This window comes from Pristis pectinata, chromosome 1 (assembly GCF_009764475.1).
Source record: "Pristis pectinata isolate sPriPec2 chromosome 1, sPriPec2.1.pri, whole genome shotgun sequence".
Classification (NCBI taxonomy): Eukaryota; Metazoa; Chordata; class Chondrichthyes; order Rhinopristiformes; family Pristidae; genus Pristis; species Pristis pectinata.
The window spans coordinates 109,845,299-109,858,778 of record NC_067405.1 but is presented as its reverse complement, the minus strand read 5'-3'; positions in this window follow the sequence as shown (position 1 = coordinate 109,858,778).

Sequence of the window (13,480 nt, the reverse complement as noted above, 5' to 3'; positions counted from 1 at the left end):
GCATGCTGCTGTTATTATCTAGTATATAAAGGGCTACCAAAGAGGGATCTCTGAGCAATCCTGTTGCGATGTGATTCGCTGAATTTAATGGTATAAGTGGATGTGGCTTATTTGCTGCTCATGTCCACTAAGGTCAATATTCACAGGAGTCAGGGGCAGACTTTGTCAAGCAGAATGCATCACCCTATCTCTTTCTCTTTCATCTCCTAAAGAATTCCAAGAAGGATGAGATTTGGAGGACAAACATGGAAATGGAGAATCCTCACCCTTGCATTGTTCACAATCTGTTCACTGATGGAGTGGAATCACTGTGAGGGAGTTGAGAGCACTTACTGTGGAAGGTCACAAAACAATCTTTAATTGCAACATGGCCTTTGCAAACCTAATGGTTCCATCTCACTGGTATATTTTGCTGCCAAGAATGGTGAATTCTTAAGTTCCTGAAAATACGAACAGCACATGCCCACAATACACTCTCACAGAAGTTGCCTAACAACCTGAGATGTGCCAAACCTTGATAGGTAAGTATTATGGTCACTTCACAGCAATGAAAGGAATAATTTTGGCAGATGCAGATGGTTCTGGTTTAACATTCACTTGGTGACAGAGTACCTTATTGCATTTTCATTCAGCTGCAATTTTTTTTATATGTATGATTCCTCAGGGAGAGTCCCTTTGATGTTAACTGCCTGTGTTTCCAGTGAGAGAGGCGGAAAGAAGTGGGTTGATAATCTCTGGATGACATCCTCCTTTAAAGGTTGACTGAATTATCTTGGCTCTTGCTGCTGCTCCTTTCTCACCATGATAATGAGATCTGGAAGTGTGCCCATTGGGGTTGTAGCCTCCAAAATTCCAGTCTGCCTTACTCTCAGAGCGAAAACAGGAAGCTCCAAGTTTTGGTACCATTGGACCTCATTGGTTTATATTAAAATCCAGTTGCAGAAAGAGGAACATTTCACAGACTGGATGAAAGTAGGCATAAAGGCTTCTGATCAATTTTCATGTCACAGAAATAGTCTTGCTTTGCTGATACATCACTGACATGAAATAGTAAGGGAGTAAACACAGATGGATTTATATCCAGACTACTTTCTTAGGTTCCACCTACAATGGTGCATTGATTAACATTTTAACTTGTCATAGAGGCATAGAAACATACAGCATGGAAACAGGCCATTTGGCCCAACTAGTCCATGCCGACCAGTGGGCACCCATCCATATTAATCCCATCTCCCAGTACTTGGTTCACAGCCCTCAATGCTTAAGTGATTCAAAGTGCTCACCTTGACACTTCTTAAATCCTGTCTTCTTCAACCACTCTCTCAGTCAGTGCATTCCAGGTACTCACCACTGGGTGAAAAAGGTCCCCTTCATATCCCCTCTCAATTTCTTCCCACTTACCCTTAATCTATTTCCTCTAGTTTTATTTACCTATGACATGGGGAAAGGTCTCCTGGAATCTACCATATCTATACCCCTCACAATTGTATATACCTCAGTCACGTCCCCTCTTATCCTCCTCTGCTCCAGGAAGAACAGACCTAGCTTCTCCAGTCTCTCCTCATAACTGAACTGCTCCATCCCAGGCAGTTCTCCTGGTGAATCTCCTATTCCTTCCAAACTACATTGTCTACCTGTGTTGCCACCTTCAATGATCTCTAGACTTGAACTCCAAGGTCTCTCTGTTCCTCAGTGCCTGCTACCACTCATGGCGTATGTCCTGGCCTCATTAGTTCTCCCAAAATATATTAACTCACGTTTGTCTGGATTAAATACCATCTGATATTCTTCAGCCCATTTCACCAACACATCAATATCTCTCTGCAGGCTAAGGTTACCCTCCACGCTGTTAAGGATTCCGGAGTTATGGAGTTATGTGAACATATCAGATATTAATTCAAACAAGAACCAGTCTTCAGTTCTTAACGTAAATTGCAAGCAGTAATCAGGTTGAGGTTAAAAGGACAGCTTTGCACACAAACAGCACTGTCTACAGAGCACAGGCTGCTGGCCCACACCAGGGGTCTGGCTGTTCAAGAGATATGGTTTGCAAAGTGATGTGGCTATTGGATGCTCTCATATGCATCAGTCAAATGTAAGACAATGGGGTTATGTTAATTGGCCTGCATCAAACCAGGCAACTATGGCTAAGTTATTTTGCACCATTGTAACTGAGCTCAAAGAAGCTTGCAGACCAGACTGATATACAAGAAATTCTGCAGATGCTGGAATCTGGAGCAATACACAAAAAGTCCTGGAGGAACTCAGCAAGTCAGGCAGCATCTATGGAGGGAACCAGACTGATATTGTCGCTTGGCACTAGAGAAACAAAGGACTGCAGTTGCTGGAATCAAGATGAAAAACACAATGATGTTGGAGGAACTCAGCAGGCCAATGGGTGCAATACAATATAACACAATTATTCAGAATTTCCATGATAAATGTGGACTCGCAAATCTGGCACTGCTCCCACATGAACACTTTTTAATATGACAGATGGAAAAGACAGAAAATATTGGAATGTAAATAAATACAGGTAATTTTAAAAGAAACTTTCAGTGACTTTTAAACTTTAAACTTCATTTATACAGCACAGTAACAGGCCCTTCCGGCCCAATGAGCCCATGCTGTCCAATTACACCCATGTTAACCTACTAACCCACACGTCTTTGGAATGTGGGAGGAAACTGGAGCACTCAGAGGAAACCCACGCAGTCATGGGGAGAACTTACAAACTCCTTACAGACAGCGGCTGGAATTGAACCCAGGTCGCTGGCGCTATAATAGTGTTATGCTAGCCACTACACTACGGTGTGTTTGTCTAAGAGACCAGCTGTCAGACAGTTTTGGGCAGTTTAGTGAGACAGGGCCACCAGTTGTGAAAGGTGGTTACTGACCATCGGGACGCCAGAGGGGTGCGTATATACTGGTTCAGAAGACTGTATAGTAGAACACTTGTTTATACGAGTGTGTTTGTGTGTGTGGGAGAAAACCTCTGCAATGGCACAAAGGGGAGAACACATGAATACGCTCTGTCATTTCTTTCCCTTCCTTGCCTTCTGTTTGGTACTGGAATTGGCATGGAAATAGTTGCAGGAGAGAACCAAGTGTCAGGCACAGCAAGAGGCATGTAGTGCACAAATCAAAGAACTGGGCAAAGAAAGGGACACATACCAAGAAGAGTTAGACAGAATGCAAAGAGAGAGAGATGTGGACAAAAAGAATTAGAACAATATAAAGATCATTTAGTTTGGGACCTGGATAGTCTGAGACGTAAATGGGGAAAGGCCCAGCAGGTTGGTGCTCACTGGGTAGCAGTCATGGGAATGGCTAAAGAGGAAGGTGAAGTGGTAGATTGGGAGGTGCTGGCCTCTTAAGTTGACAAGTGGGAACAGGCCAGCAAACAGGAGAGGTTATACCCAGCCATGCCTTCCAGGAAGTCATCTATTGAGGTCAGACACTAAGACAGGTCCAGAACCCTGACGACCCTAGCCAGCCCCTGACACTGATTACTACCATCCATAAACCCTTCACCCCCGGGGAGGAGTAAAGCATTTCGTCAGAGCTGCCCTCACTTAAGGAGAACAAGAAATTCTGCAGATGCTGGAATCTGGAGCAATACACAAAAAGTGCTGGAGGAACTCAGGAGGTCAGGCAGCATCTACGGAGGGAAATAAACAGTCGACATTTCGGGCCGAGACTCTTATCAGGATGAAGGATCTTGTCCTGGTGAAGGGTCTCAGCCTGAAGCGTCGACTGTTTATTTCCCTCCATGGATGTTGCCTGACCTGCTGTTTTCCTCCAACATTTTTTGTGTATTGCCCTCAGTTAAAGTTGCTTGTGGGAATGTAAGATTCTGGTGCAAGCTCGAGGAAATGATTGAAATTCACCAGATGCACCTCAAAGATGTACACGTGTTGGTTAGGGCCAAATGCCCAAAGAATATGTTGGACAGTATGGCCCAAGGGGTGCAGGATGGTACACAGGTGACCAATGGGAGTGCCAGTCACAAGGGGAGATATTGGAACTTTATGGGAGGAGTGAGGCAGTGACTTGGGGGGAAGGTGAGAGTAACTGGGGAATGATAATGTCAGTAGTTTAGAGAGCTGATGAGCCCGTCATGGATTATGCGGAGCGTAAACATTGGGCCTATGAGGAATACTCAGGGCTGGACAATCCAGGGAGGGGTGATCCAGTCTTCCTGAAAATGCTGAAGGAAGGGCTGAGAGCCCACCAGGAAGTTTTAGATTTAGGGATAGCTGTGGGATCGACCAACCATGGGCCGGGGAGATAGACTGGAGGAAAGAGAAGAGGGGTTGTATCATGGGCCGGGGAGATAGACCAGAGGAGAGAGAAGAGGGGTCGCAAGGTGGCTGTAGTGGATGTAGCTACTGCGAGGACACGGAGGACTTACTTTGTGTGCCAGCGACCGAGGCACCTAGCAGGGGACTGCTGGAGTAGACATAGAGGGTAAAAGGAGATGATATGTTACAGCTGTGGCCTCTCAGGCCATGGTTGGAGGCGGTACCCTAATAAGGGAGGGAGGTCTGAGAGTCACAGGCAGGAGCCACTGCAGCACCCTCTCTGTCCAAACCAACTGCTGACCAGATCGTAGAGCTAGTGAGGACAGCATCTAGGCCAGGCAAACAGCTGGCTGCAGCCCCCATTGCCAGAGCTGGCCACCCACAGATGTACATGAAGAGGTTTATTAGGGGGTCAGCAATGTGATATGTTAATGGACACAGGGTCATCAGTATCAATAACTGACCTACCCTTGCCTACAACTGGAGAGGCTATTTACATTACCAGTGCAGTGGTGGGGGGGAAACAATGAGAGCAGAGAAAAGTGAGCCTCAGGTAATTGAGATAGAGGGAGCGCAACTTCCAGTGGCTTTTTGGGTATGTCCAAACAATGAGGGTACTATTCTGGGGATAGACACTGTGTAAGGCAGGTGCTCTCATTGACTCAGAGAAGGGGCAGATTATGTGGATGAGTCAGGGTCAGTGAACACACATGATCCACAGAACAGACAACATGGCCACAGCAGTCTCGATAAGCAGGGACAGGAGACAGGACAACGTGTGTGAATCATGTCTGGAGGTCCTAGGGATGGGGCCAGACACAGTGCAGCTGCCTGTAGAGGTAACAGGAATTAAAGTCACACCAGAAAGGGGAAAGTAAGGAGCAGAAAGGGAACGAGTGGGCAGATCTCAGGGTAAAAAGGGCAGTGGAAGAACAGGAAACGACAAACTGCAGGTGTTGAGGAAGAAACTACCGAAGCCAATTTAGTGAAATTATACGGAGATTTTTAAAACTTTTTTTAAACAGTACGACTCACCTTCTTCTCGCCCTCACAGGCAGACCAAGGGACTAAGTCCACTCACTAACAATGTCGTTACAGAGAATTGAAGTAATGAACACCAGCCTGCTGCTTCACATCTGAACGCTCCTGATGGAAGCAGACCTGTGAAAGAAAGGGAACTGCAATGCAAATGCAGAAGACACGGTGCATGTCAACAGCTGTGACTAAAGCGTTATTAGAGTCTAATGGTAATGGTACTTTGTAATGAAGGCTGGTTCTGAGGTAGAGGTTTAGTTATACAGATCAGAATAGAAAGGCATTGGGAAATAGACAGGAAGGGATCTGAGTTATGGCAGAGACATCAAGCTCCACAACCTCGAAAATAAGGCAGGCCAAGCCGAGAGAGAGAGAGAAAGAAGGAATTGCACAGAGCATCAGAAGGCAGTCACTCCAGACTGGATGGGAGTGAACACAAATGAGCTGGGCCATTCCAGTGGTTGGGCCAGCGAGCAGAAGGACACTCCAGGAGGGGGTGCCATGTAGATGAGGTCCTTGCAGCCATTCAAGTAGAGACCACCACAAACCCTCCTGTAGATCGATCAAAGGGACCGAGAGACTTGTGATCATTCTGACAATTTTCTGTCATGGCATAGAACGTGAACTGTTGCCTGTGAACCCGAGTTGAATTAAGTTACCCAGCCGGTGCCCCTTGCCCACACAATAACTACTGACAGCCATGTCTGATAGTTTCAGTTCTCGAGACTGAATGGGCGAAGTTAAGCATGCAATGAATACCGGCCAGCAGGGAAGGAGGCAACAAGCAAAGTATCACGAATGACAAAAGCTGCATTTTAAAGACTGGTTGAAATCGAGAGGACAAATGTATCCAAGAAGAGGATGGGATTAAATGCCTGGAATCTTTTATTGCCATCTCTGCTAGACTCTTGCAGATAGCCAATTCGGGATGATAGGTAGTGTAGATATCCACATAAGGACATGGTAGCAGAGTAACGGGGGAGGGAATCCTAAGTGAAGGGCATTTTCGCTGCCCTACTTAATTAGATCCTCCTTAAAGTTTGGCCTTCCTGGGACAGATTTCTCTCATTATAGATATGTAACTCAAAGGAAGCATTGTCAGACTTGAAGTAAACAATGTTATTGTAACTACTGAAATTGTATTGAATCACCTGCTGTTACCTTTGATCCTAAGGGTATAAAAATGTGATGTACTTTTGAGTTTGGGAAACTCTACCATGAAGGTCTCCAGGAGAATTGTTGCGATGAATAAAGACTGTTATATCATCAGCTTCAGTGTCTCTCCAGTGACTCACATCACAGTCACAACACACAGTATCAACAATTCCACCAATCTTCACATCATCCATGGATTTACTATGCCTCTCACATCCAAATCCAGTCATTCACGTACATTACAAACAGCAAGGATCCCGGCACCGATCACTGTGGGACACCACTAGTCACAAAAACAACCTTCTACCATCACCCTCTGTCTCCTATTGTAGGGGAAATTTTGGATCCAGTTTGCCAACTTGCCCTGGATCTCATGGCCCCTAACCTTTGGAATCAGTTTTTCAGAGTGCTAGCCATCTCTTGCCTTGCCTCTCATAGAAGTCTGGGATAAATCCCATCTGGTCGTGGGGATTTATTCAACTTTAAGTCTGCTAAGGCATCAAGTACCTCCTCTTTATTTATGAAAACCTGCACTAAACTTTCACCTACCCCTTCAATGGATTCTCCAACTACAAAATCTGTTTCCTTTGTGAATACCAGTGAAAAGTATTTTAAGACCTCACCTATATGGCTTTTGTCCACCTATCACTGTTCTGCTTTTCCCTCCTATATATTGGGCTTCCCCTTTTCCTATCTTCAGTTCTGAAGAAGGCCCCTGACCCAAAACGTTGACCACCTAGTTTTCTCCACGGATGCTGCCTGGCCTGCTGAGTTCCTCCAGCACCATAGTGTTTTTCATCATAACCAACAATGACCTGCCCAACAGCACCGAATGAGTGTAACTAGGGCCTCAGTGCTGGCGATGTTTGTCTGGGAGAGGATGTTGATGTTCATTCACTTATCCTTCCAGTGAATTTGGAGGGTTTTGCTCAGACAGTGGTATTTTTCCAGTGCTTCGAGGTGTCTGATGTGGGAAGTCCAGCTCTCAGAAGCACGTAGGAAGGCAGGGACTACTGCTGCCCAGACTTGGTACAACCATATGTTTTGTGCCTGGTATGAAGTCTTTATCTTCCAAAACACTTTTCCTCAATTGATCAAAGGCTTTGCTCGCACATTGAAGATGATGGTGAACTTCATCATCAGTGTCTGCACATGCCAAGTGGAGGCTCCCGAGATATGGGAAGTGGTCCATGTTTCCCAACATCTCATTATGAACTTTTATTGTTGGAGAGGAGCAGCGGGGCAACATTGATCGAGGACTTTTGCAGACGTTCAGTATAAGGCCTATCCTCTCATATGCTTCAGTGAATGAGTCAATGATGCCGTAGAGCTTGGCCTCTGAGTGCATGCATACGTAAGCACTGTCTGCATACTGTAGCTTGATAACTGAGTTCTGGTGACCTTGGTTCTGAAGTTGTACTCACTGTAGTTTGAAAAGATTCCTGCTGGTTCTGAACATGAGTTTGACAATGGCTAACATGAGGGGGCATAATCTTAAGGTGATTGGAGGAAGATATAAGGGGGATGTCAGGGGTAAGGTTTTTACGCAGAGAGTGGTGGGTGCATGGAACACACTGCCAGCAGAGGTTGTGGGGGCAGGTACACTAGGGACATTTAAGAGAGATAGACACATGAATGATAGAGAAATGGAGGGCTATGTGGGAGGGAAGGATTAACTAGATCTTAAGAGCAGGATAAAATGTTGGCACAACGTTGTGGGCCGAAGGGCCTATACTGAGCTGTAATATTCTATGTTTTATGTTCTATACCTTCTGTTTCCATGCACATTGCCCATGTTATCCCTCATGGGCCCTACTTTTTCCCTGGTTACTCTTTTGCCCTTAATTTACTTTGGATTTACCTTAATCCTATCTGCAAGTGATTTTTCACAACCCCTCATTTCTTTCTAATTTCATTTTTAGCTGCCTCCCTACATTTTTTATACTCATGACAGGCTTCCCCTGTCATTAGTTCCCTTTACCTTTTTTTTCTCTTTATTTTGCCAGGTCTTCCCTTATGTTAATGAAATTGGCCTTCCCCCAAATTAAGACTTTTATTACTAGTCTGTTCCTATATTTTCCCATAACCAATTTACAATATATGGAATTATGGTCACGATCTCAAATGACCCCCCCCACTCGACTAACTATGTTTCCCAAGATAAGGTCCAGTAATATTCCATCCCTCGTTGGACTACCTACATGCTGGGTCAAAAAACTCTAGACACACCTCGAAAATTCCACCCCCTCTGAGCCTTTAACACTAAGGTGATCCCAGTTAATATTTGGGAAATTAAATATAATCTTATTTTTATTGCATCTGTCTGATATCTGTCTACATATCTGTACCTCTGTCTCCTGTTGATTGTCAGGAGGCCCTGTAATACACCCCTAGCAAAGTGCCAACACCCTTTTTATTTCTAATCTCTACCCATGTGGCTTCTAGGATATCCTCCTTTAATGCTGAAGTAATGCAATCTTCAACAAACATTGCATCACCTCCCATTTTACCTCCCCCACCCCACCCCACCCACCCAAATCCCCTGAAAATTCTATGTCCTGGGATACCGAGCTGCCAGTCTTGCTCATTCTTCAACCAAGTCTCAGTGATGGCAACAATATTGCAGACCCCTGTGTTAATTAAAGCTTTGAGTTCCAACTACTTTACCAGATGCAATTTAGCTTTGAGTTCCATTGATGCGCACTTTCTCTCTTGTTCTGCCTTCTGGACTTACTATTTTTCCTCAAGGTGATTGTACCTCTCCATCTGAACAACTACTCTGAGCCCCCTTCCCCTGCCAAATCAGTTTAAATCTTCCCCAACAGCACAAGCAAAACTCCCAGCAAGGATTCTGATCTCATTCTAGTTAAGGTGCAACCTGTTCCACTTGTACAGATCCCACCTTTCCCCGGAAATGGTCTCTGGGATCTAGGAACCTAAAGCCCATCCCTTCAGCCACACATTCATCTGACCTATCCTTCTGTTCCTATACTCACTCATAACATCAGAAACAATCCAGAGATTACAACTTTTGAGACCCTGCTCTTCAAATGCCTACCTAACACCTAATCTTACATTGCAGGACCTCATCCCTTCTTCTACCATGTCATTGGTACCTTGTCTGCCTTCAGGGAGTTTTGCTTTCTCTGATAGGAGCCCACTGTAACAACAGGTTGATTGTTCTTCTCCTTCTTCTAATAGAAGTGGATCTGCAGTCAGTTGACCATGTTATAAATAACAACATAATACAACTCAGATTTTTAGTCTCCCTGATATAGGAGACATTAAAGGATGGGATCTATTATGGACCCAGGGAAGGGAGGGCTGTGCAGTCTCAGCTGCTGAAGGCCTTCAAACCTGAGATCATTAGATTATTAGAGGAAGCAAATGATATATAGGTAAAGGTCAGAAAAGTGCAGTTGATGAAGAAGATTATCCATGATCTTGTTGAATGGTAGTGGAGCCATGAAGGACTGAATGGTTTACTCCTATGTCTGGTGACTGATTGGATGCTTCCCCCAAGATTCCCATGCCTCAATGAGGATGTTACATTTTTTTGAGGACATCCGTGAAACACGTCCTTTGTTCCCCTGGAAGTCACTTGCCGTATGCAGCTTAGAATCGAGGGCATAAATTGAAGGTGATTGAAGTATAGGGGGGATGTCAGTTTTTTTTACACAGAGAGTGGTGGGTGCGTGGAACACACTGCCGACAGAGGTGGTGGAGGCAGAAACATTAGGGATAGTTAAGAGATTCTTAGATAGTCACATGAATGGTAGAAAAATGGAGGGCTATGTGGGAGCAAAGGGTTAGATCTTAGAGCAGGATAAAATGTCGGCACAACATCATGGGCCAAAGGGCCTGTACTATGCCGTAATGTTCTATGTTCCATGCTTCCACTTCTTATGTACTTGTTTCTCTCTTTATTGGATTCACAATATAGCCCATGTTTTAGCACATCCTATGTCAGGGAGGCCAGAAGTCTGTGCTGTATTATTATCAATAATGCATTATAACCAACTGCTTGTGGAATCAATTCCATGACAATGTGGAGTGCTTCTAAAATAAACAAGAGTAAATTATGTAGTGGGGAACCAGATATATATCTTTTGCTGGATGTGGTTAATGTGTTGACAAAATACTGTTCACTCTTTGTTAATCTATTTCTTTTAAGTGTCAAGTAAAAACATGACAGAAATTAATAACAGTTCACCAAGGCAACATGTTTCTCCCAATTGAAGAAATATTAATGTCAAAAGTAGACGAATGTGCCCTTAATTTTCTTAGATTCAGTTTTCTTAGATTCTGTGGACGTATAACTGCTTAACTGAAAAACACTTCAGTTGATACAAATATGTATGCGTCAGAAGTAAAGGCAACTTACAATGGGAACCTCATGTATTACCAATATGGATTTGACAAACTACTTCAAATCTGATGGCAGGGTAGGTGAACAAACATCAGCATCCTCTTCCAGACCAATGTCCCCACCACCCGCGCTCTCATCTCAATCTTCTCTAGAGGTGACCCACATCATCCGCAAGCCCGATACAGACTCTCACAGCAAACACTCGATTCTAACCTGCATGCAGCAAGTGACTTCCGGGGGAGCAAAGGATGTGTTTTACGGATGTCCTCAAAAAGATGTAACATCCTCATTGGGAATCTTGGGAGAAGCATCCAATCAGTCACCAGACATTTAAGAGACTCTCTGATGGCACCAGCACAAAGGGAAGAAGATTTGTACTGCAATCTAAACACACCCACCTGACCCTTCAAGTTCCATTTGTCCTACCTCTGTGGGTCCCCCATAGGACTTACTGGTCACTTCAGAATGCATACAACTGTACTGGAAACAATTTATCATCAGCTTTGAGGGACTGCCAAAGAAAACAAAGAGTTGTTAAGGCACAACAGGTGATGTTTCTAACTCACAGCCCCAGCAACCTGGGTTTGATCCTGACCTCCAGTGCTGTTTGCGTGAAGCTTGAACATTCTCCTTGTGACTGTGGGTTTCCTCTGGGTGCCCCAGTTTCCTCCCACATCCCAAGCATACGCTGCTCAGCAGGTTAATTGCCCACTGTAAAATCACCCCTAGTGAAGGAAGGTGGCTGGTAGGAGCTGATGGGCATGTGAGAGCAATTAAGTTACAGGGACATAAATGGGGGAATGGGATGGATGGGATTGCTCTAAGAGCCAGTTTAGATGCAAAGGGCTGAATGGTCCCTTTCCATGCCATAAGAAAATATGATAAATATATATTTACTAGAATCAATGGTTTATGGTTCTTTTATTTAAAATCCAAACAATGATAGCCCCCAATCATCTCTGTATCGTAAAAAAATCATGTTACTGGTTGAACTAATTCAGCATGCCACGTCTTTGTCTCTGGTGCAGTATAGAATTCTTGAAGTGTTTCAATGTGATACAACAGCTCCCCCATCTTACCAGTTAAAGAATGCAGTTCTTGCGGTCTTAGTGACCATTGAGACAAAGCCCCAAATGGACTTCAGGCTGCTTAACCTGAAACTATTTATTTCAATGCTTGTTCCCCCCCCCCCCCACACTTTTAATGAATATATACAATCATTACAAGAAGCAGTATTTTGTTTTTATTTTAAACAAATCTTTGTAAATGAACTCCAATAAAAATAACTCAGTAGGCTAGAAAAATAAAACTTTAGTGATGACTATGTTAACAATTTATGTTATTCAAATTATATTTGTCCTCTTATTTCAAAGCATCATATTGACAATTGCCCTGCTTTAAACAAAATCTATCTAGTAACATAACTTCCTTATCATATGCGTGAATTATTATCAGAAGTCTAGGTACCTGAAACAGTGCAAGTTTGATCTGAATGTAGATCTCTTTCTGACTTTCAAGATCCTGGGAGTCAACACAAATGCAACAAACACATGCTGTGTGAAGTTTATGTCATGAGGTAATTAATGAAGTTGTCCATCTATATATACTTATGAAAATGCATGCTAAATCTTAGCACAAGTTTACACAGGTGTTTTGTTACATTTGTAATTTAACAGTCAGTTCTTCCAAGGAGATATTAACAATTTACAGGAGTAGTAGATTAAACATTTATACGGTACTGCATTATCAGAAACCTGTTTAAAAAGGAAATTAAATGCAGATGAAATCTTGTAGAGTCAGCAAGAAAATTGAAAAGGTGTTTTAAAGAACGTTAACAATGTTGACTGACGGAATGTTGAAGCACAGAGCAAACAGACCTGATCATTAGATATCCCATGATATTCACATCAAAAATGGTTGGTCAAGTTGTAACTGCAAGGCATTCTACTGTTTTCTTACAAATCCGAGATATAGTATAATACTGTTAAAGTAAGCAAAAGTGCATGCGAATAAGCAAAAGCAACAGTCTACGGAAGAATATCAGTACGGAATTATGAGATCCGAAACCAATATTACTCCAATGCTCTTTTCACGTAACACAACACTGAGACATAATTAGAATGACCTAATGCCCTATGCCTAAATCTTTCAGCAGAGCCTTGAAAGTAATCCTAATTAATCTCCAAATGACGGAAACAAGGGATTTAACAATTAGGCCACATTTGAAGGTAGTGCTTTCTCAATCAGAAAGCGTTTGATACGCCATTTATGCAGGTCCCTAAAAGAAGGAAAACAACTTATATTAATGCATTGATCCTTTTCTGTAAGCGTTCTGATGCTGCCAGCTCTGGACTTCGAGGCCGACTCCTCTTTGTTGAAAGTGAAGGTTGTTCAAGTGACTTTATCCCGTGTGTAATGGATGTGGAAAGCAGCCTGTGGTCTCTCCCATCTTCCTCCAGCTTGCTGTTCCTGTTTTAGCTACACCTGACACCACGACGTTTTCAAGGAAGAACGCGTTCATTCGACCCAACCCTCGGTCGTGCTTAAACATGTCTATTTGTTCGGGAAAATAGAAAGCACTTCGCAAGAACTGGATTATTCCGAATCCCAGCTCCTT